A 24,971-nucleotide genomic window follows, 5' to 3' on the forward strand; every position below is an offset into this window, starting at 1 on the left:
GAGAAGACATCTACGCATGAACCTAGCTCATGATGCCACTGTTGGGGAACGTCGCATGGGAAACAAAAATTTTCCTACGCGCACGAAGACCTATCATGGTGATGTACATCTACGAGAGGGGATGTTCGATCTACGTACCCTTGTAGATCGCACAGCAGAAGCGTTAGTGAACGCGGTTGATATAGTGGAACGTCCTCACGTCCCTCGATCCGCCCCGCGATCAGTCCCACGATCTAGTGCCGAACGGACGGCACCTCCGCGTTCAGCACACGTACAGCTTGACGATGATCTCGGCCTTCTTGATCCAGCAAGAGAGACGGAGAGGTAGATGAGTTCTCCGGCAGCGTGACGGCGCTCCGGAGGTTGGTGGTGACCTTATCTCAGCAGGGCTCCGCCCGAGCTCCGCAGAAACGCGATCTAGAGGTAAAACCGTGGAGATATGTGGTCGGGCTGCCGTGGCAAAGTTGTCTCAAATCAGCCCTAAAACCTCCATATATATAGGGGGAGGAGGGGGAGCCTTGCCTTGGGGTCCAAGGACTCCCAAGGGGGTCAGCCGAGCCTAAGGGGGGAACCCTCCCCTTCCAAACCGAGTCCAACTAGGTTTGGAAGGAGGAGTCCTTCCCCCTTTTCCCACCTCTTCTTTTTTTTCTTTTCTCTTTGATTTTCTTCCTATGGCGCATAGGGCCTTCTTGGGCTGTCCCACCAGCCCACTAAGGGCTGGTGCGCCACCCCCAAGGCCTATGGGCTTCCCCGGGGTGGGTTGCCCCCCCGGTGAACTCCCGGAACCCATTCGTCATTCCCGGTACATTCCCGGTAACTCCAAAAACCTTCCGGTAATCAAATGAGGTCATCCTATATATCAATCTTTGTTTCCGGACCATTCCGGAAACCCTCGTGTCGTCCGTGATCTCATCCGGGACTCCGAACAACATTCGGAAACCAACCATATAACTCAAATACGCATAAAACAACGTCGAACCTTAAGTGTGCAGACCCTGCGGGTTCGAGAACTATGTAGACATGACCCGAGAGACTCCTCGGTCAATATCCAATAGCGGGACCTGGATGCCCATATTGTATCCTACATATTCTACGAAGATCTTATCGTTTGAACCTCAGTGCCAAGGATTCATATAATCCCGTATGTCATTCCCTTTGTCCTTCGGTATGTTACTTGCCCGAGATTCGATCGTCAGTATCCGCATACCTATTTCAATCTCGTTTACCGGCAAGTCTCTTTACTCATTCCGTAATACAAGATCCCGCAACCTACACTAAGTCACATTGCTTGCAAGGCTTGTGTGTGATGTTGTATTACCGAGTGGGCCCCGAGATACCTCTCCGTCACACGGAGTGACAAATCCCAGTCTCGATCCATACTAACTCAACGAACACCTTCAGAGATACCTGTAGAGCATCTTTATAGTCACCCAGTTACGTTGCGACGTTTGATACACACAAAGTATTCCTCCGGTGTCAGTGAGTTATATGATCTCATGGTCATAGGAACAAATACTTGACACACAGAAAACAGTAGCAACAAAATGACACGATCAACATGCTACGTCTATTAGTTTGGGTCTAGTCCATCACATGATTCTCCTAATGATGTGATCCAGTTATCAAGCAACAACACCTTGTTCATAATCAGAAGACCCTGACTATCTTTGATCAACTGGCTAGCCAACTAGAGGCTTGCTAGGGACAGTGTTTTGTCTATGTATCCACACATGTATATAAGTCTTCATTCAAATTAATTATAGCATGGATAATAAACGATTGTCATGAACTAAGAAATATAATAATAACTAATTTATTATTGCCTCTAGGGCATATTTCCAACAGGTAGAGCGCGAGGAGGAGGGCCGCAGGGAGGAGGGACGCGGGGAGGAGCGGAGCGGGGAGCTCCAGTCATGGGCGGCGGCGGTGGGCCGGAGCAGCTCAGGTGGTGGTGGCGGCGGCGCTGGAGTGGGCACGGGCGCGCGAGAGAGAGGCAGGAGATCGAGGGGAGCGGGGGTGGAGTGTGCCGTTAGGGGAGCGGGGGTGGGGGCTGGGTGCCGTTAGGGGAAGCGCCCCTTTGCCGTCTGCAGAAGCTGGGAGGCAGACGACAAAGGGATGGGTGGGGTGGGGCGGACTTTGGCCGTTAGGGTGGCGCCCCTTTGCCGTCTGCGTGCTCTTTGCCGTCCGCCTCTGGGACCTTTGCCATGCGTCAGCAGACGACAAAGAGGTGGCCGACGGCAAATAAAACCTTTTGCCATCAGCAACCTCTTTGCCGTCTGCTTTGTACCAGCTGACGGCAAAGAGGATCTTTGCCATGCGTCAGCAGACGACAAAGGCATGGCAGACGACAAATTTCTCAATTCAAGTAGTGATTGATCGTTCCTAACACGTTCGGGGTTGTTATGGGGACCCCCTCGATAAATCGCGTAGTGTTAAGACTTGTCCGGCAGGACCCAACATTGGTGTTAATTTGCTAATCACTTAATAATAAACTTCATAGGGAATAGCTACCCCGAGGAATTTAATCAACAATCCGGGCCAGTGCTCCTCATGAGTGTTGGTCCAACCCAGAGCAGCTTATTACGCTCCCCGGGGCAACTCGGTGTTTTGGTGTGGTAATCATCGCTCATCCGGCGTGTCCTGAGACTGAGATACTCGACTCTTATCAGGGTCGTCGACACGTTGGGAGGTCCTGCTAGTATTGTCTTACCTTAGTGATATATCTTTCGTATAGGAATCCTGGGGAAGCTTTGGTTCTCCCCAGAGTTGAGGTTTTCCTGTAAGGAATCCGACGAGATCACGAGATTCGTGATAGAGGATTACTTTGCGGCCCGTGTACGTTGCCCGTTTACGTTTGTGATGGACTAGTTGGAGCACCCCTGCAGGGTTTAATCTTTCGGAAAGCCGTGCCCGCGGTTATGTGGCAACTTGAAATATTTGTTAACATCCGGTTATAGATAATCTAAACATAAGCTAATAAAATTGCCAACTGTGTGCGTAACCGTGACTGTCCCCTTGGAAGGTCTCTCTTCGATCGGGAACACGGTGGGGGTTATGTTTGACGTAGGTAGGTGTTCAGGATCACTTAGTGATCATCTATCATCGACCGCTAGAATAGACCACCTTCAATTCAAGTTCTACGTAAGTCAGCCACCATACAAAGCTTAGGATGCTGCAACCTAAATACTCCACCTTTCCAACCTAATAACTTGACTAGTTCTGGCACCGAGGTCATAGATTGCTGAGTCCCCGTGGCTCATAGATTCCTTCACAACACCAACAGATTTAGGTACCCCCGAGACATGTGATCCCGATGGCACGCAGCTAGCGTGGCAGTACGACGAGGAGAACGACCGCCTGTACATGAACTATCCAGAAGACTGAGGCGTGGTCGTGATCGTCGGCCAGCATGCAGGGTAGCATAGTCATTTCTCATTTTTTGTAGTCTGTAGCGGAACTACCTTGTTTGGATGCGTGATGTACTCTGATATATTAATGAGATGACAGTTGAATCCCTTATTGTCATTCAGTTATGATCATGTATGTGCTATGTTATCATGCTTGCGAAATGCTTAGATGCGCTTCTTTCCAATTCAGGGCCTCGTTCCCCAAATCGGAAAGGACCGCATCTTAGTCGTTACAAGTTGGTAATCAGAGCCTTACGACCATAGGAGCCTTTGTGTGATCGTACTTGGCCGAGTCGTGTCTAGTAAAATGTTTTGAGGCTTAGTTATATCGGAGAGTAGGATTCTTTTTTCTCCTCTTCCATGCTCTGGTGAGGTTCCCGACTTAGGAATTCTTAATTCTACTCCTCTTCTCGCTCAATTGTTTTTAGGATCACGCGGGTATTTGTGAAATCTATATGATTTCGATGTGAGGGAGTTCTGTCTTGGTGCCTCCTGTCTGCCTTGATTTCTTCCGGGGAGTTGAGCTCCAGGGGATTCTTGCGCACATCCCCATCATTCAGATTTCTGAGTATCTAAGAACGAAGGATGTTCGTTATTGCTTCAATACTAGTAGTGGCGAGATAACCCCGATGTCCCCAGTACTGGTGCAGATTGTTCGGGAGTACTGCCATACTTTGTATCGTTGTGATCACGAGGGTCTGTTGTAGATGAAGGTCCTAGATTCTGGCTGTGTGTTGACGGATGTGATACAGGTGACGGGTTAGTATAGGAGTTGTGTGATATTACTCCTTGTATCCGTGTACCAGATTGCATGACCAGATATTTCGGGAATTCATAGGTGGGATATCAAGTAGTAACTTATAGGACTACCTTCCTATAGATGCATGATGTGAGGTTGGGATTCGATGTTCAGTGGGTATGTTTGTTCACGGTCGTCTTACATCGGTTCTCCTTGTGTCTTAAAGAGTCCTTGTAGCTCGCTACGACTCGGGGATACTTTGTAAGTCGTGTGCATTACCTTGCACAGGATGGCTACTATAAATTCGAGCCCATGCGATCTTATCCACGAAGATATCGGATGAAATCTTGATCATATGTTTGTTCTGAGCAGTTCTAGCTCATACTTGTTTGCAGTGGTCTTAATCAGAATTTTATCGACCGTCACTTTGAGGAAGTATTCTTACTACTTTGTTCGAGTGCAATTGCTATATTCCTGTTCATATATTCCTGTCATTTTGACTCAGCTATATCTTCAATTTATTCTGTGGGCTAATGTGTTGTCCGTCTTCAGGATGGCTCCACCAACTCGTCAGAACCCAGGGCGTGAGGATGTGCCGCCACCACCTCCTCCTCCGGAGAATCCTCCTCCTCCGCCGCCTCCTCCTGCTGAGGCTTGGCAAGCGATGATGGCTGCTACAAATGCAAACACCCAGATGCTGCTACAGTTGTTTCAAGAGAGTGCTAATCAGCAACAAGGCAATTTCCAGCATGGTGGCAATCAGTTTGCTAATCTGAGTCAGTTCCTGTCGAATCAGCCAAAGACTTTCACTTAATGTGACCAGCCGTTTGATGCTGAGGATTGGATCCGCGACATGAACAAGCCTTTCGAGTGTAGGAATGTTCGTCCTGAGGATTTTGTCAAATTTGCAACTTTCCAGCTGAAGGGGCAAGCATCTATGTGGTGGCAACAGTTGAAGGATTCCAGAGGCGCTAGAGTGATCACTTGGGATGAGTTCTACCGTGACTTCAGGACCCACTACATTCCTTCCAGCTTCGTGGAGGAAATGCGTGAGAAGTTCACGCGCTTGAAGCAGGGTGGTAATTCCGTGTACAAGTACAACTTTGAGTTCCACGAGCTAGCCCGATACGCCTTGCAGGATATCCCTGATCAGAAGAGTAAGATTTATCAGTTCAGAGGCGGCTTGAAAGAAGATTTGCAGTTAGCTCTTGCTTTGCACGATCCTGAGGAATTTGACAAGTTCTACAACTTAGCTCTTAGGGCAGAGGCAGCCTTGCTCAGGGTGGAGAATTCTAAGAAGCGCTTCAGAGATTCCAGGTCTTCTTCTACTCAGGTGGTTCAGAAGCAACATAAGTTTTGGGTGTCTCCTCCTCCTCCTCGACACTCGCAGCAGCTCAAGCATTCTGGTGGACGTGGTTCTTCCCACCCACCCAACCCAGTCTTTCAGCAGAGATTCCAGCATCAGAAGCAAGGGCCTCCTCAGACTCAGTACTGGCAGCCAGCATAAGTTACTTGTCACAAGTGTGGGCAGAAGGGTCATTATGCCAACAAGTGCACTTCTCAGCTCCGACTGCCGCCTCCTCCTCCAGGCAAACCTCCAAGTACTGCTCTTGTCAAGTTCAACCCCAGATCAGCTCGAGTCAACATAGTGAATGCAGTTGAGGCAGAAAACTCGTCAGATGTGATCATGGGTAACCTCCTCGTCAATTATATTCCTGCTAAAGTGTTATTTGATTATGGTGCATCGCATTGCTTCATCTCCAAGCCTTTCATTGCTAAGCATGATATTCCTGCAATTCATTTGGATAGTCCCTTCCGTGTGGTTTCTCCGGGCATGCGCATGAGTTCTCACATGTTGGTTCCGGATGCTTCTATCAAGATAGGCAGTTATTCTTTTCTGGCGTCTCCTATTGTCTTGGGCAATTCCGACATTGACTTGATCCTTGGTATGGACTGGCTATCCATGAACAAGGCATCGATTGATTGTGAAGCTAAAGAAGTGAAGCTTACCCACTCTTCGGAGGACGTGATTATATTCGCGGCGCGCGATGATACAATCCGTCTGTTCTCTTTGAATGAAATGGGTGAGATTAATCCTATTTCGCAAGTCCCAGTGGTCTGCGAATATGAAGACGTGTTTCCAGAAGAGCTGCCAGGCATGCCTCCGCACTGAGAAGTTGAATTTGTGATTGAGCTTGAGCCAGGTACCGAGCCGGTGTGCAAACGACCGTACAAATTGGGTCCAGAAGAGTTGAAGGAACTTAAGAGGCAACTCGATGAGCAGGAGCGTTTAGGTCTGATCAGACCGAGCTCGTCTCCGTGGGGCTGTGGAGTTCTGTTTGTCAAGAAGAAGGATGGCACGGACCGGCTGTGTGTCGATTACCGTCCATTGAACAAGAAGACAATCAGGAACAAATATCCACTTTCGAACATAACTGAGTTGTTCGAACAATTGAAAGGTGCTAAGGTCTTCTCCAAGCTCGATCTCAGAATGGGCTATCATCAAATTCGCATTCGCGAACAAGATATTCCGAAGACTGCTTTCAGGACTAGTTTTGGCTCGTAGGAGTATACGGTCATGTCTTTTGGTCTGGCAAATGCTCCTCTGACATTCTGTCGATTGATGAACTACATATTCTCTCTGTTCAAGAATGACTTTGTCTTGCTCTATCTCGACGACATTCTGGTCTTTTCTGAAACTGAGGAAGAACATGAAGAACACCTCAGATTGGTGCTTTATAAGCTGAGAGAGTACAAATTGTATGCAAGTTTTCCAAGTGTGAGTTCTGGCTTAAAGAAGTTGTCTATCTTGGTCACATTATCTCTGTCGAGGGCATCAAAGTTGATCCGTCCAAGGTGCATGCCATTGTTGAGTGGGAGCCTCCACAGAATGTGAAGCACCGTTGAAGCTTTCTCGGGCTTGCAGGCTATTGCAGAAGGTTCGTTGAGAACTTCTCCAAGATTGCTAAGCCGCTCTCAAGTCTTCTTCAGAAATGTGTGAAGTATGCTTGGTCTCCAGAGTGTCAGTTGGCCTTCGACACACTCAAAGAGAAGCTCACCTCCACTCCAGTCTTGGTTCCTCCGGATGATTCCAAGTCTTACCAGGTGTTCTGTGACGCTTCTCTCCAGGGTCTTGGTGCAGTTCTAATGCAAGAGAAGAAAGTGGTTGCTTATACCTCCAGGCAGTTGAAGCCAACGGAGAAGAACTATCCTGTGCATGATCTTGAGCTAGCAGCTGTGGTACATGCTTTGATGACTTGGAGACACCTCTGGTTGGAACGTAAGGTTGAAGTGTTCACCGATCACAAGAGTCTCAAGTACATCTTCACTTAGCCTAACCTGAATCTTCGGCAAACACATTGGGTGGAAATGCTCCAAGATTTTAATCCGAGTGTTGAGTGCACGCCAGGCAAAGCTAATGTCGTGGTAGATGCCTTGAGCAGGAAGGCATACTGCAACAGTCTTATTCTGCAACCTCTCCAGCCTGGCCTTTGTGAGTCTTTCAGGAAGCTCAACCTTCAATTAGTACCTCAGGCAGATCTCTCCTACCTTGGAAGATCAGGTTCGAGCAGCACAACTTCTTGACACTATGGTGAAGAAAGTCAAGATTGGCGTGGCAAAGAGTCTTCCCAAGTATAAGTGCTTCAGTGTTGATGCCAGAGACACGTTGTTCTTCGAGGATCGTCTTGTCGTCCCGAAAGGTGATCTCAGAAAGGTAATCATGCAAGAAGCTCATAACTGTGTGCTCTCTATTCATCCTGGAAGCTCCAAGATGTATCAGGACTTGAAACAGACCTTCTGGTGGACTCGTATGAAGCGCGAGATTGCTCAGTTCGTAAATGAATGTGATGTATGTCGAAGGGTGAAAGCAGAGCATAAACGTCCAACAGGTCTTTTGCATCCTTTGCCCATTCCCGAGTGGAAGTTCAATCACATTGAGATGGATTTCTTCACCGGGTTTCCGAAGTCCAAGAAGGGTAATGATGCCATCTTCGTCGTCATCGACAAGTTGAGTAAAGTGGCTCATTTTCTTCGAGTCAAGGAATCCATTTCTGCAGCTCAGCTTGCAGAGTTGTACACTTCCAGGATTGTGTCTTTGCACGGCGTGCCTATGATGATCTCTTCGGATCGCAGAAGTATCTTCACTTCCAAGTTCTGGGACTCTTTTCAGTCTGCGATGGGCACGAAGATCCGCTTCAGCACAACTTTTCATCCTCAGACTAGTGGTCAAGTGGAGTGAGTCAACCAAGTTCTTGAGGATATGCTGAGAGCCTGTGTTATCTCTTGAGGTATGAAGTGGGAGGATTGTCTGCCTTTTGCGGAGTTCTCGTATAACAACAGTTATCAAGCTAGTTCTGGCAAGGCTCCGTTTGAAATTCTCTATGGCAGGAAGTCACGTACCCCGCTCAAATGGTCCGAGACCGGCGAGCGTCAGATCCTTGGGAATGATTTGATAGAAGCAGCTGAGGAGATGTGTCGGGTCATTCCGACAACCTCAGAGCATCTCAGTCCCATCAGAAGAGCTATTATGATAGCAAGCATCGTGACATGTCTTATGAGCTTGATGACTTCGTCTATCTCAAGGTGTCGCCTATGAAGGTTATGCAACGCTTTGGCATCAAAGGAAAGCTTGCGCCTCATTTCATGGGCCCGTTCAGAGTTGTTGGCAAGAGAGGCGACCTTGCATACCAGCTCGAGCTCCCGTCAAACTTTGCAAATGTGCATGATGTGTTCCATGTTTCTCAGCTCCGGAGGTGCTTCAAGACCCCTGAGCGCACTGTTCATCTTCAAGACATTGACCTTCAGCCTGACCTATCTTATCGTGAGCATCCAGTTGCGGTTCTCGAGGCGACTGAACGCAAGACCCTCAACAAGACGGTCAAATTTCTCAAAGTGCAATTGTCACACCATTCCGATAAAGAGGCTACTTGGGAACGCGAGGATCACCTCCGTTCTGAATTTCCGGAGTTCTTTCAGGCATAGATCTCGGGGCGAGATCTTTTTGTAGTGTGGGAGAGTTTGTAATGCCCCAAGTGTGTAACCTTCCTTATTTGGAACCTTCCCATGTGGGTCCACCTTGTCAATGATATGAGAGAGTTCTATACTTATGATTTCATGTGGAGCTCCCCTTGTTTATTTCTTACTTTGCATGCATGCATGTCATTTCATGCCCATGTCTTTGTGTGTTGCATTGTGATCATATGAGGAGGTGTGATATCTTGGGTGGCATGTGGTTTTGTGAATGTGTGGTGTGGTGCAACTCTAGTAGAATGCATGTGATAGTAGGAACAACCTTGTGATTTGCATAGGTTTCAAAACCATCTTTCCCCCTCTCTATTTCATCTCAAGGTCAAGTTTCACTTGACCCTTTTCTGTTTTAAAAATGTCCCTGATTTAGCTTATGATTGTGGTGAATTCGTGATGTGTTCTTGCTATTTTGAATAGGTGTGCAAATGGTGCAAATATATACAAAACAAACTCCAATAATTCTGTTTTGTAAATATTTAGTTGCCCCAAATATTCTTTTTGCAATTTATTCAAATAGGTCATGATTTATCATGTCCAGGGGTGTTATAGTTTTATTTTTAGCACTTATAGTTTTCTTTGTGCTTTTATTTCTTTCTTTGATTTATTTCAATTTGAAACAGCCCAGGGTTTTATTTCCTATCTATAATGCGCCACAGGTGGGCTCCCTCCCCCCTGGCGGCCCATCTCACCTCTCCTATCGCCAGAGCCCAGCTCCCACGTCCCTCCTTCCACCTCCTGACACCGTTCCACCTCTACCTCCTTTCCGTCAGACTAGCCGAGAGAGAGACGACCGCCGTGAGGGCTCAAACGTCGAGGTCCCCCCCATAAAACATGGGCGTCTGTGCCCCCCTCTTCCTAGGGTTTCCCCCTGATACGTCCATTTTGCATCATGCTTTCATGTTGATATTTATCACTTTATGGACTGTTATTATACTTTGTGGTACCATACTTATGCCTTTTCTCTCTTATTTTGCAAGATTTATTTGAAGAGGGAGAATACCGGCAGCTGGAATTCTGGACTGGAAAAGGAGCAAGTCTGAGTCCTCTATTCTGCGCAACTCCAAATGCCTTGAAAATCAACGTGGAATTTTTTGGGAATATATAAAAAATACTGGGCAAAAGAAGTGCGAGAGGGGAGCTGCCAGGGGCCCACAAGCTTGGTAGCCGCGGCCGGCCCCGTGGCCGCGACTACAGGGCTTGTGGGCACCCTGGTGGCCCACTGCCCCCCTCTTCTGCTATATGAAGGGATTCGTCCGGAAAAAAAAATCAGAGTAGAGCTTTTTCGAGGAGGCGCCGCCGCCACGAGGCGGAACTTGAGTAGAACCAATCTAGAGCTCCGGCAGGACGATCCTGCCGGGGAAACTTCCCTCCCGGAGGGGGAAATCGTCGCCATCGTCATCACCAACACTCCTCTCATCGGAGGGGAGTCATCTCCATCAACATCTTCATCAACACCATCTCATCTCCAAACCCTAGTTCATCTCTTGTAACCAATCTCCGTCTCGCGACTCCGATTGGTACTTGTAAGGTTGCTAGTAGTGTTGATTACTCTTTGTAGTTGATGCTAGTTGGATTACTTGGTGGAAGAGTTTATGTTCAGATCCTTGATGCTACTCATTACACCTCTGATCATGATTATGATTATGCTTTGTGAGTAGTTACTTTTGTTCCCGAGGACATGGGTTAAGTCATGCTAGTAATAGTCATGTGAATTTGGTATTCGTTCGGTATTTTGATATGTTGTCTGTTGTTTTTCCTCTAGTGGTGTTATGTGAACGTCGACTACATAAGACTTCACCATTATTTGGGCCTAGAGGAAGGCATTGGGATGTAGTAAGTAGATGATGGGTGATACATCTCAAACGTATCTATAATTTTTGATGGTTTCACGCTGTTATCTTGCCTTCTTCGTATGTTTTATGTATATTTTTATATCTTTTTTGGGACTAACTTATTGATTCAGTGCCAAATGCCAGTTCCTATTTTTCCGTGTTTTTGACTCTTTTCAGATCTGATTTTGGAACGGAGTCCAAACGGAAGAAAAACCCCGAAATGATTTTTTCCCGAACGGAAGAAGTCCAGGGGTCTTTTGGGCCAAGCCAGGTGGGCTCGAGGGAGCCCACAAGCCCCCACTCCGCCACATGGGGGGAGGCGGCGATGGGCAGGCTTGTGGCCGCCCTGGCCACCCCTGACCAAGGTCTTGCGCCTATATATTCCCAAATATTTCGCAAAAAATCAGGGGAGCTTCGAAAATACTTTTCCGCCGCCGCAAGCTTCCGTTTCCGCGAGATCTCATCTGGAGACCCTTCCCGGCGCCCTACCAGAGGGGACTTTGGAGGTGGAGGGCTTCATCATCATCATCATCATCGCCCCTCCAATGACTAGTGAGTAGTTCACTTCAGACCTACGGGTCCGTAGTTAGTAGCTAGATGGCTTCTTCTCTCTCTTGGATCTTCAATACAAAGTTCTCCATGATCTTCATGGAGATCTATCCGATGTAATCTTCTTTGGCGGTGTGTTTGTCGAGATCCGACGAATTGTGGACTTGTGATCAGATTATCTATGATATATATTTGAGTCTTTGCTGATTTCTTATATGCATGATTTGATATCCTTGTAAGTCTCTCCGAGTCTTGTGTTTTGTTTGGCCAACTAGATCTATGATTCTTGCAATGGGAGAAGGGCTTGGTTTTGGGTTCTGCCATGTGGTGACCTTTCCCAGTGACAGTAGGGGCAGCAAGGCACACATCAAGCAGTTTCCATCAAGGGTAAAAAGATGGGGTTTTTATCATTGCTTTGAGATTATCCCTCTACATCATGTCATCTTGCTTAAGGCGTTACTCTTGATGGGGTTATAGTCCTAGGGTAGGGTCATAGGCCTGCCCTGTAAGTCCTACCCAAGGACTACCCCTCATAAGGGACAAGGCCCTTAGTGAGTTCCGACTGAATTAAGGAGTCCCCATCGTCCAGTCGGTAACAGGTCCTCGACCATCCAGTCGGAGACTAGCATTCGGAGAACATCAAACTAACCGAATGGATGCCAGTCGGTACATCGTAACCCCCTGGAGGGAAACGGTCATACGTTTCCCGGTGCATTTATTAGCATTTAGGACGTACGTTACCTGTAACGTAGGCATTCAATCGCCACTACTCCACCCCTGTATCAGAACCGTTGTGGAGGGCAGCACACTCTATATAAGCCACCCTCCCCCGCTGGTGTAGGGGTTAGCAAATCATTGTATTCCATATTTCACTCGACAACAAGCTCCCAGAGCACTGAGACGTAGGGCTATTACCTCCACCGTAGAGGGGCCTGAACTCATACAACCTCGCCGTAGCTGTGACTCTGCCCATCCTTTTCGTACCCTACACATCTACTGTCAGGATTATACCCACGACAGTTGGCGCCCACCTTGGGGCAAGCGTCTAAGCGACTTCCGGCGAGTTTGCGACTACATCACTTCGTCATGTCGTCCAGTGGAGATTCGAGCATGGGTCACGAGATCCTCTTCGGCGCTCTCTCCTTCATCGTCGATGATTCGGCATGGCTTCAGGACGCCCCTCTCGATGTCGAGGCGCTTCCCCGTCGCGGGGCTACGCACTTCCGTGCCGGCGCTCGCGGCATTCTTCTTCTCCAGTAGTCGGCTCCGGTGTCGACCTACACCGCCGTCACGCGCCGCAACAAGCGGTCCTGCCGTCCGCGGCTCCAGCGTTGGGTGCAACACGCCCAGGCGCGCCAGAACGCGTCTTCACAGGTGGCGGTTCGAGAGTCAGTTGTGGTTGCCCTGCCGTCCCAGCGCTCGGGCTCGGTTCCGACTGAGTTTCCTTCCGAGTACGCGGGTCGCAGGCCTGCAGGAGAAGTACACATGGCCAATTCCCATGAAGATCCCCGTCAAGCTGGCCGGAACGAGCACGAGATCGGCGAAACGTCCGGCGCGCGTCGTCCGCCTCGCCGTTCTGCCAGTCGGCACACTCGACGGAGCAACGTGGAGCTGTTCCGCACACCTCTCCTCAACTTGGCTGCGGCTGCCAAGATAGCCGATTCCCTTCAGCCGACTGATTCAGAGGCTAGCAGGGGAATCGAGCAAATCCGCGCCCTATTGCACATGGCGCAACAGCAAAATTCGGCGGTCTCCCAGTCGCACAACAATATCTACAATAGTTCTGTTCATGTGAATACGCATCGGTCAGTTCATAGCCCTGGTTCTCATCAGCGACACAGAGGAGGCAGACGTTCCATAAATCCCGAAGATCGTCGCCGTTCACGCACCCCTCCGCGGGGTGGGCCCTACGGGCCCCGACATCATGATGATTGGCGTTCAGTCGGCGGCACTTACGACCCAAGGCCCGACGCAAGAGGGCATATCACCCAGCGGAGGGTCGACAGGGGCCGAGCCCACGGCGATGGTTACGATATTGACCGTCCGAGTGGAAGCAGGACCATCGTTTCTGGTCCCGAGTGTTTCAGTCGAGCCATCCGTTTGGCTGACATCCCTCCCAACTTCCGATTGGCGATGGGAATTAGCAAGTTTACAGGGGAGTCCAAGCCAGAAACGTGGCTGTATGATTACCGAGTAGCAGTCCAGATCGGAGGAGGAGACGACCATGTCTCCATGAAGCACCTCCCTCTGATGCTCGACGGCTCGGCGTGAGCGTGGCTGAACCAGTTGGCCCCCTCAAGCATCTACGGCTGGGCAGATCTGGCCTGAGTGTTCATCAGGACCTTCGAAGGGACGTGCAAGTGCCCTGCTGGCCTCGTGGAGCTCCAGCACTGCGTCCAGAAACAGAATGAGCCCCTGCGAGATTTCATTCAGCGTTGGACAACTCTCTACCACACGGTGGAGAACGTCACGGAGCATCAAGCAGTCTGCGCCTTCAAGGCAGGCGTGCGGTACAGGGATCTGTACCTGAAGTTCGGCCGAACAGGCGACATCTCCATGAGCAAGATGATGGAGATAGCAACACGCTATGCAAATGGCGAAGAAGAAGATCCCATCCGAAGCGGCAAGCACAAAACAGTCGCTGATGGAGATGGGGGCAACACTCGGAAGCAGAAGCAAAAAGCTCCGACCGCTCCGCAAGCAGATGCTGCAGCCGTAACCAATGCCAAGTTCAAGGGCAATGGGAAGGCTCAGTTCACCCCCAAGAAGAAGCAGTTCAATAACCCCATCCTGGACCAGCCATGTCCGGTTCATACGAAGATGGATGAAGAGGGCAACCCCATATATGCGAAGCATACCACTCGACAGTGTCGTCTCCTGATCCAGGGGTTCAGCAAAGGACAACCGAGTGAGAAGGACCATGAACAGGATGAGGAGGATAAGGAGGATCCGTTTGCCCAAGTCCATGCAACTCTGATGATTTTTGCTGACGTTGAGAGCAAGAGTCGACTGAAGCTGGTGAACAGGGAGGTGAACATGGCCACCCCTACCAACCCCAAGTTCCTCAAATGGTCTCAGACTGCGATCACCTTCGACCAGTCGGATCATCCGGCACATGTACCCACCCCGGGGAGACAGGCTCTGGTCGTCGACCCGGTGGTGGAAGGAGTCCGACTGCGCAAAGTCCTCATGGATGGCGACAGCGGCTTGAACATCATGTACGCCGACACACTCAAGGGGATGGGCATCCCGATGTCCAAACTCAGCGAGAGCAGCATGCAGTTCCATGGAGTCGTCCCTGGACGGAAGGCCAAGTCACTCGGCTAGATCGCGTTGGACGTCGTTTTCGGCTCCGACAAGAACTTCCGCTAAGAAAAGCTGACGTTCGAAGTGGTGGACTTCCAGAGCGCTTACCACACAATTCTGGGCCGCCCAACGTATGCACGTTTCATGGCCCGTCCATGTTACATATACCTGAAGCTGAAGATGCCAGGCCCGAAAGGCGTGATCACCATCACGGGCAATCGACAGCGAGCTGAAGAGTGTCTGCAGCAGGGATCAAGAATCGCCGATCAACAGATGGCCGTCCTCGAGCTCGACGAGTACAAGAAAACAGTCGACCCTGCCGACCTGATGCGCTCGAAGAAGCCAGCTTCAGAGTCTGCATTCCAGTCGGCGGGAGAAACGAAGAAGGTCGGCATCCACCCGACGGACGACACTGCTGCCCCGACGAACATCTCCACCACCCTCGATCCTAAATAGGAAGCCGAGCTCACCCACTTCCTCCGTGAGAACTGGGACATCTTCGCATGGACACCCTCTGACATGCCAGGTGTACCCAGGGAGTTGGCTGAGCACCGACTGCATGTGGATTCCACCGCTCGGCCCGTCCGAGAGCGCCTGCGCCGGTCCGCCGCGCACAAGAGGAAGGCAATCGGTGAAGAGGTGGCCAAGCTGCTGGCAGCCAACTTCATTCGCGAGGTTCACCACTCCGAGTGGCTCGCCAATGTTGTCATGGTGCCCAAGAAGGACAAGTCGCTCCGAATGTGCATCGACTTCAAGCATCTCAATAAGGTCTGCCCGAAAGACCATTTTCCGCTCCCCCGCATAGATCAAATTGTCGATTCGACTGCGGGTTGCGAGCGTTTGTCATTTCTTGATGCCTACTCGGGCTATCATCAGATCCGTCTGTATGGCCCCGATGAATTAAAAACAGCCTTCATCACCCCGTTCGGGTGCTTCTGCTACATCACTATGCCATTCGGTTTGAAGAATGCAGGAGCTACCTTTATGCGCATGATCCAAAAATGCCTTCTCGACCAGATCGGTCGGAATGTGGAGGCATATATGGACGATATCATAGTCAAGTCACGCAAAGGTTCCAACCTGCTGACTGACTTGGCAGAAACATTCGCCAACCTTCGTAGGTACGATATCAAGCTCAACCCCGCCAAATATTCATTCGGCGTTCCCAGCGGGAAGTTACTCGGTTTCTTCGTTTCCGAACGAGGGATCGATGTCAACCCCGAAAAGATCGGGACCATCGTACGAATGGAGAGGCCGGTCAGAATACACCATGTTCAACGGCTCACAGGTTGCCTAGCGGCTTTGAGCAGGTTCATCAGTCGACTTGGCGAGAAAGCACTTCCTCTGTATCGACTCATGAAGAAATCAGATACTTTCGAGTGGACAGACGAAGCCCAAGTCCCATTCGACGACCTCAAAGTCCTACTTTCCACCCAGCCGGTTCTTACTGCTCCGCTCAGTAAAGAGCCCCTTCTTCTGTATATTGCGGCTACAAATCAAGTCATCAGTACTATTCTTACAGTCGAACGAGAAGAAGAAGGCAAAGCATACAAAGTTCAGCGGCCAGTGTACTACGTCTCCGAAGTCCTGACTCCTTCCAAGCAGAGGTATCCCCACTATCAAAAACCTATCTATGGGATCTACATGACTGCGAAGAAGGTGGCCCATTATTTCCAAGACCACTCGGTGTTTGTTGTTTCTCATGCTCTGTTGTCGGAAATTCTCCACAATCGAGACGCGTCAGGCCGAGTGGCGAAGTGGGCATTGGAGATGCTGTACTGCGATATCAAGTTCGAGGCCAAGAAAGCTATTAAGTCTCAAGCTCTGGCTGACTTCATAGCAGAATGGGTAGAACAACAGCAACCGACCCACATCTACTCGGCCCATTGGACAATGTTCTTCGATGGGTCCAAGATGTTGAATGGCTCCGGCGCTGGCGTTGTGATCATATCGCCAAAGGGCGACAAACTCAAGTACATGCTACAGATACACTTCGATTCCTCCAACAACGAGGCAGAGTATGAAGCTCTCCTCTACGGATTGCGCATGGCCATCTCACTCGGCGTCCGTCACCTGATGGTCTACGGCGATTCGGATTTGGTGGTCAATCAAGTGATGAAAGAGTGGGACGTCAGGAACCCCACCATGACCACATACTGCAATGCAGTGAGGAAGCTTGAGAAGAAGTTTGAAGGTCTAGAACTTCACCATGTTCCGAGACTGAAGAACCAAGCAGCTGATGAGTTGGCAAAACTCGGATCCACTCGGAGACCAGTCCCGAGTGACGTCTACCTCGAGCACCTCCACCTTCCCTCAGTCAAAGAAGATCCTTTTACAGAGGAACCAGTACAACCAAAGAGTTCAACAGATCTGACTGAAGTCGATGTACCTGCTGTGGTTGATCTGGTCATGGAGATTCTTGCTGTCATCCCCTATTGGACTGTGCCGATCATTGGATATATCCTGAGGCAGGAACTACCAGAAGACGAAGTCCAGGCCAGGCAGATAGTCCGCAGGTCGAAGTCGTTCACTGTCATTGATGGCCAATTGTACAAGGAAAGCGTTTCAGGCGTTCTTCAACGATGCATCTCACCAGAGGAGGGGCAGCTAATCCTGGAAGATATTCACTCAGGAACCTGCGGTCATCACGCCTCTTCGAGAGCAATCGTCGCCAAGGCATTCAGGGCTAGTTTCTTCTGGCTGCAGGCAAACGAGATGGCTAAAGATATGGTCGACCGATGTGAGGGCTGTCAGTTCTACTCCAACAAGTCCCACAAGCGGACATATGCGTTGAAGACAATCCCTCTTGTTTGGCTGTTTGCAGTATGGGGATTAGATACAGTCGGTCCATTCAAGACAGGCCAAGGAGGATACACACATCTGTTGGTGGCAGTCGACAAGTTCACAAAATGGATTGAAGCCAAGCCCATCAAGAAGCTCGACGCCCTAACAGCCATCAAGTTTGTCAGGGACATCATCTCCAGATTCGGTGTGCCTCACAACATAATCACGGACAACGGAACACACTTCGACTCGGACAGATTCAAAGGTTTCTGTGCAAGCCAAGGTATTCGAGTGGATTTTGCTTCCGTAGCACATCCTCAATCCAATGGACAGGCAAAGCGGGCGAATGGACTTATTCTGCAAGGTTTCAAGCCCCGACTCCTGCGAGAGGTGGGACATGCCGCTGACGCATGGGTCACTGAGCTACCTTCAGTGCTTTGGGGTCTTCGCACAACCCCGAACAGATCTACAGGGCGATCACCGTTCTTCCTCATATACGGAGCAGAAGCAGTCCTTCCGAGTGACTTACTTCACAATGCTCCACGAGTCGAACTCTTCTCCGAAGCTGAAGCAGAACAAGCAAGGCAAGACGGAGTGGACCTTGTAGAGGAGGAGCGCGAGATGGCACTGACTCGCTCAACTATTTAGCAACAAGATCTGCGGCTTTTTCACGCGCGACACGTCAGGAGTCGTACGTTTCAAGCACGCGACCTGGTGCTCCGAGTGGATCAGCAAAGACCTCACAAGTTGGCTCCTGCCTGGGAAGGACCCTTCATCATCTCCAAGGTGCTGAACAATGGAGCATACAGACTCTACAACATCGACAGGGAGACAGACGAGCCACGAGCATGGAACGGAGATCTCCTGAAGCGCTTCTACATGTGACCGTCGACTGAAGCAATGTAAAGAACAAGTATTGGTGAAATAATATAAAGCAAATCGATTTTTTTGCAGGTTCAAAGTTCTTCCGCGGTCGCAAACTCCGGTCTCAAAAAAAAAACTTAGCTGCGATCCAGAATCGCCTAAGTATTAATTTTCTTCGAGTGTGCACCTAACGTCACACTCGGGGACTTAGCTGCGATCCAGAATCGCCTAAGTATTAGTTTTCTCCGAGTGTGCACTTAAGGTCACACTCGGGGACTTAGCTGCGATCCAGAATCGCCTAAGTATTAATTTTCTCCGAGTGTGCACCTAACGTCACACTAGGGGACTTAGCTGCGATCCAGAATTGCCTAAGTATTAATTTTCTCCGAGTGTGCACTTAACGTCACACTCGGGGACTTAGCTGCGATCCAGAATCGCCTAAGTATTAATTTTCTCCGAGTGTGCACTTAACGTCACACTCGGGGACTTAGCTGCGATCTAGAATCGCCTAAGTATTAATTTTCTGCGAGTGTGCACTTAACGTCACACTCGGGGACTTAGCTGCGATCCAGAATCGCCTAAGTATTAATTTTCTCCGAGTGTGCACTTAACGTCACACTCGGGGACTTAGCTGCGATCCAGAATCGCCTAAGTATTAACTTTCTCCGAGTGTGCACTTAACGTCACACTCAGGGACTTAGCTGCGATCCAGAATCGCCTAAGTATTAATTTTCTCCGAGTGTGCACTTAACGTCACACTCGGGGACTTAGCTGCGATCCAGAATCGCCTAAGTATTAATTTTCTCCCAGTGTGCACTTAACGTCACACTCGGGGACTTAGCTGCGATCTGGAATCGCCTAAGTATTAATTTTCTCCGAGTGTGCACTTAACGTCACACTCGGGGACTTAGCTACGATCCGGAATCGCCTAAGTATTAAATTTCTCCGAGTGTGCACTTAACGTCCCACTCGGGGACTTAGCTGCGATCCAGAATCACCTAAGTATTAACTTTCTCCGAGTGTGCACTTAACGTCACACTTGGGGACTTAGCTGCGATCCAGAATCGCCTAAGTATTAATTTTCTCCGAGTGTGCACTTAACGTCACACTCGGGGACTTAGCTGCGATCCAGAATCGCCTAAGTATTAACTTTCTTCGAGTGTGGACTTAACGTCACACTCGGGGACTTAGCTGCGATCCAGAATCGCCTAAGTATTAACTTTCTCCGAGTGTGCACTTAACGTCACACTCGGGGACTTAGCTGCGATCCAGAATCGCCTAAATATTAACTTTCTCCGAGTGTGCACTTAACGTCACACTCGGGGACTTAGCTGCGATCCAGAATCGCCTAAGTATTAATTTTCTCCGAGTGTGCACTTAACTTCACACTTGGGGACTTAGCTGCGATCCAGAATCGCCTAAGTATTAACTTTCTCCGAGTGTGCACTTAACGTCACACTCGGGGACTTAGCTGCGATCCAGAATCGCCTAAGTATTAACTTTCTCCGAGTGTGCACTAAACGTCACACTCGGGGACTTAGATGCGATCCAGAATCGCCTAAGTATTAACTTTCTCCGAGTGTGCACTTAACGTCACACTCGGGGACTTAGCTGCGATCCAGAATCGCCTAAGTATTAATTTTCTCCGAGTGTGCACTTAACGTCACACTCGGGGACTTAGCTGCGATCCAGAATCGCCTAAGTATTAAGTTTCTCCGAGTGTGCACTTAACGTCACACTTGGGGACTTAGCTGCGATCCAGAATCGCCTAAGCACCCGCATGCCTTCGACTGTATCCTACAGGTACACTCGGGAACTCAACATACCCTCATTGGGGCTCATGTGGAGGTCAAAACAACTGACAACTACATGAGTAGCAGACCCTCATTGAGGCTCATGTGGATGTCAAAACAACTGACAACTACATGAGTTGCAGACCCTCATTGAGGCTCATGTGGACGTCAAAACAACTGACAACTACATCAGTACCAACTCGCCCCAAGTGCGACCTGATAGTCGCACTCAACAACCTAGTTGCTATCTCGTATCGCCCAAGTACTCTTTGACCTACGAGTACGTCCCACCGATCCACTCGGCGATCCTACCGATCCACTCGGTGATCATACAGATCCAATCGGAAATTCAACGGACCCTCAATGAGGCTCATGCAGATGTCAAGACAACTGACATGTTCCGAATGTTTGCCTTTGGCTTCACCAAGAAACGCCAAACAAAAACTCGCGTCAAAATTGCAACAGAAGAGCAAAGGATTCGATTCAAAGTTCAAACAAAGATAGTGGCTCGGAGTGGATCAAGCTTACCCACACCGAAACAAGAATGTGACGGCCAACAGAAGTGGGCAAAGTTTCTTACAAATCAACACTCGGCATACCAAGGATAAAGTTTTCTTACGCGTCGTCTGGATTGGCACCAGGACTGGAGGGCTCCACGAAGGTGTCCAGGTCGATTCCGTCGGCAATGCGAGTGGCACTTTCAACGAAGGTTTCCATGAAGTCTTCGAATCAAAGTTTCTTTGTGTTGGCGACCTTCAACGCTTTCAGCTTCTCCTCGCGCACCTCCTTGCAATGCACAAAGACCAAGGACAGAGCAACGTCTACACCACAGCGAGCCGCAGATTTCTTCCATGGCTACACTCAGTTGGGGACCTCCTCCAGTCGACTCATCAAGTTTTCCATCTCCTGCCACGACTCATCTTCCGGCCAAAGCTCCTTGTCGATCCGGTCGACGACTTCTCTCAGTCGACCGATGAAAGGACCAACTTTTCCCACGCGAATGTGCGCTGCGAGCAGGTCTCGATTGGCGTCCTCACCGAGTGGAATGTTCTCGCGAATCGACCGCTCCACGTCAGCTGCTTCAGCTTCAGCGTCCACGCAAAAATCTGCAAACACAGGGCAAGCAAACAATCAGCGCCGAGTGTAACGCACGTACCACAAGCACTCGGAAAAACAGGACTTACCACCCAGACGCGTCATCATCTGCCGAGCCTAGTCACTGACGTATTTCTCCTGCGCTATACACCGTTTGTTCAGCACATCCATTTGTCCCATCAGCGTGGACCTTTGCTTCCCCATCTTCTCAACTTCAGCAGTTAGCGCTTTGTTCACTTCACGAGCCTGCTCCAACGACTTCTCTCGTTCCGCCAACACTTCCTTCATTCCAGCCATTGCAATCAGTGCTGCATCCAGCTCACCAGCAAATTGCACCTTTTCTGCGCTCAGAGTCTCATATGCTGTCCCCATCTTGCAAGTTTTCTGCCAGTCAGCGCCAAGAGACGATCAGACAAATCCAACAATACCAAGTCTAAGTTCTTCAGACCCCTGCCGACGCAAGCAGTCGACAACGGTCTCGGGGACTACACCCAGTGGGTTCACTGAGAGTGACCCCACTGGCATGCAACTCAAACAGGTCCGCCCTATTGAGATTCATGACAACACCTACGCCTACAAGGCTAATACCACCCGACCTGAGTAAAATTTATGAATATGACTAAGTCAGAGACAATATGCATAAAGACAACTGCCGGTGCAAGCACTCGACAGAAGTCTCGGGGACTACACCCACTGGGTTCACTCAGAGTGAACCCATTGCAAACATCATACGGTATCGGAGCACACCCAGTGGGTTACAAGAGAAACAAGAGAAAAGCAAATACTTACTAGACTACTTACTCGGATATCGCCCCGCAGCTCCAAGCTTCGCTGATACAGAGAGGCGATGGAGTCGTACGCCTTCTTGGCTTCTCCCGCCATCAGCTCTGCCTGCACCATGGCTCCCTTGGCCGCTCCCACCTGATCCTCCGGGAGGTGTTCGATGTTGAACTCGACATTTGACGGGCCTGGCATCATTGGAAGCTCCTTGGGCATCCCAAGGCCCGTTCCATTCGGTTCAGCAGCCACCAGCGCCTCCTCAGTCGGCGGCACGACCGCGGCAAGAGCAGTAACTGGCGGGGCAGCCTCAAGGACAGGCTCCGCAGCTTGCTTAGGTGTCCCCTGGTCACCCTCATCCACATAAATCGCCCCTGCCGAACCAAACGGCGCGGGATCTCAGAAAAAGAAAGGGGCAAGACCAAAGACAGAATCCGCGATGCGATAATACAAAACTCTCGGAATCGCTACAACGCACCTGGCTGGGACGAGACGACGTTGTCCGCGTCCATGGGATCATTCTCCTGGCGCGCCGGAGAGGTGGCAACCCTGTCGAGTGAAATTCATTCGACCAATAAAACAGCAGTCCAATCGGATATCAGAGGAAGTTAGACGAACAGTACACTTACGTCGAGGTGACGGGAACGACGACCCTTATCCGCGGCAAGGCCTTCTGAGGTTTAGACCCACTCGGTTTGGCCACCTTGGAAGGCTGACCCACGGGCTCGACAGCAACGTCCCTGGCCCTCTTGGTGCTCCGAGCACTCGGAACCACGGGACCAGCAGGCGGAGCACTCGAGGATGCCGGAGGGGCCGAGGGAACTGCAGGTTCATGTCAGCGCTTGGTCCGGTGCTCTGGCAGCGGAGGCAGCGAGTCCTGCTCTTCGTCTTCCTCCTCTTCTTCACCGGACTCCTCCTCCGTCTCCCTACTGTCGGAGACATACTCGCCACTCTCCACACTGCCCTCCTGGCTGCCTTCTTCCTCCTCCTCGGCCGGGTTCCCGTTCGAGACAGGAGAAAACCAGTTGGTCCACTTTTGCGTAAAATACAGTCGGCGATATCAGACGACAGTCAGAGATTCAAGAAAGAGATAAAACTAAGACAGATACGTGCACTCGACAAATGGTACTCACCTGGTTTGGAGGAGGATTGTCCGTGCAGAAAGCCCTCACTCGCTGAGACCCTCTGGGGTTCTCGCAGGCGCCTGTGATCTGGAGCGCCCACGACGCCACCGTCTCCTCGGTCACGCCCAAGACGTTGGTCCGAGTGGAGTCTTCGGGCCCCGTGTAGTGCCACATGGCGTGGTCGCGAGCCTGCAGTGGTTGTATGCGCCGACCGAGGAAAATCTCCAGCAAATCTATGCTGGTGACCCCCCTTCTGACGACGTCTGCGAGTGCGTCGACCAGAGGCTGGATGTCGACCTTCTCCGCCTTCGTGAGCGCGAGCTGCTTAGGCGGAGCGGGTCGATCTAGGATAAAGGGAGGCAGCCCTGTTGTGGCATTCGGGCAGGCAACGTCCTGGCAGTAGAACCACGTCGACTGCCAGTTCCTAACTGACTCCATCAGCTGAAGGGCAGGATAACTACTCCTACTCTTCTTCTGGAAACCTAAGCCTCCGCAGAGCTGGAGAAGGTGTGTCTGATCATCCGACTGGTGGAGTCGTTTGATAGTTTGGGATCTAGCAGAGAAAATATGTTTGAACAGCCCCCAATGGGGGGACAGCCGATGAAGCACTCGCACAGGAGTATGAAAGCAGAGAGATGAGCTATAGCATTCGGGGGAAAGTGGTGAAGCTGCGCCCCGAAGTGGTTCATGATGCCTTTGAAGAAAAGATGCGGGGGCAGAGAGAAACCTCGATATACGTGGCTGAGCAGCAGAACGCGCTCCCACTCCCGAGGCGCCGGCTCGATCTCATCCTCCGCCGGCAGCCTGCACGACTTGTGCACGATCATGCCGTGCTCCACCAGCTGCTGCAGATCCCCCTCCGTCACCGTGGAGGGGAGGAAGTCTCCCTGGATCCACCCTGCCGGCAACGCTCGCTGCCGCCGCCGAGCAGGAGCCGCCGCCTTCCCCTTCTTCTTCCTCGCCTCCATCTTGCTGGTCTGACCCTTGGTCATGGCGGAAGCTGCGAATCCGCGGAGGGGAAGGAGGAGTGGAGAGGTTAGGTGCGCTGGAGGCGGCGAGAAGGACGAAGCAAAGGCAAAAGATCCGGCGGGCATAACGAAAAACCCTTGCCGCTGGGATTTAAGTAAGGTTCCGACTGAGTCGCTGGCAGGTGGCCCCGAAACCTTATCCCCCGACCGACCGCGGCGATATCAGTGGAGAGGATGAAGGCGCGAGAATCGAGGCGTCAGGCGCTACTCGAGCACGCTGGCGTCATCCCCGCTGAGCGCGCGGAAATCGAAATTTGAGGATCACGGAAAATCCGCCGCTGTCAGTTGACTGGTCACGTCAAGAGATATCCTGGAAGCACTCGGTTTCTGACAGTTTGTTCCACGAAGATTTCCACTCGGATCGTTGGTCAGAGAAGATAAAATGGATCGAGGCAAGCAACGCCAAAGTCACATCTGTTCCAGTCGGATCCAAACTTCAAGCATCGCTTCGTCGTTCCAACCCCAATCCATTCGGGGAGTAATGATGGGGTTGTAGTCCTAGGGTAGGGTCATAGGCCTGCCCTGTAAGTCCTACCCAAGGACTACCCCTCATAAGGGACAAGGCCCTTAGTCAGTTCCAACTGAATTAAGGAGTCCCCATCGTCCAGTCGGTAACAGGTCCTCGACCATCCAGTCGGAGACTAG

Source organism: Hordeum vulgare, chromosome 7H (genome assembly GCF_904849725.1).
Source record: "Hordeum vulgare subsp. vulgare chromosome 7H, MorexV3_pseudomolecules_assembly, whole genome shotgun sequence".
Taxonomy (NCBI): domain Eukaryota; kingdom Viridiplantae; phylum Streptophyta; class Magnoliopsida; order Poales; family Poaceae; genus Hordeum; species Hordeum vulgare.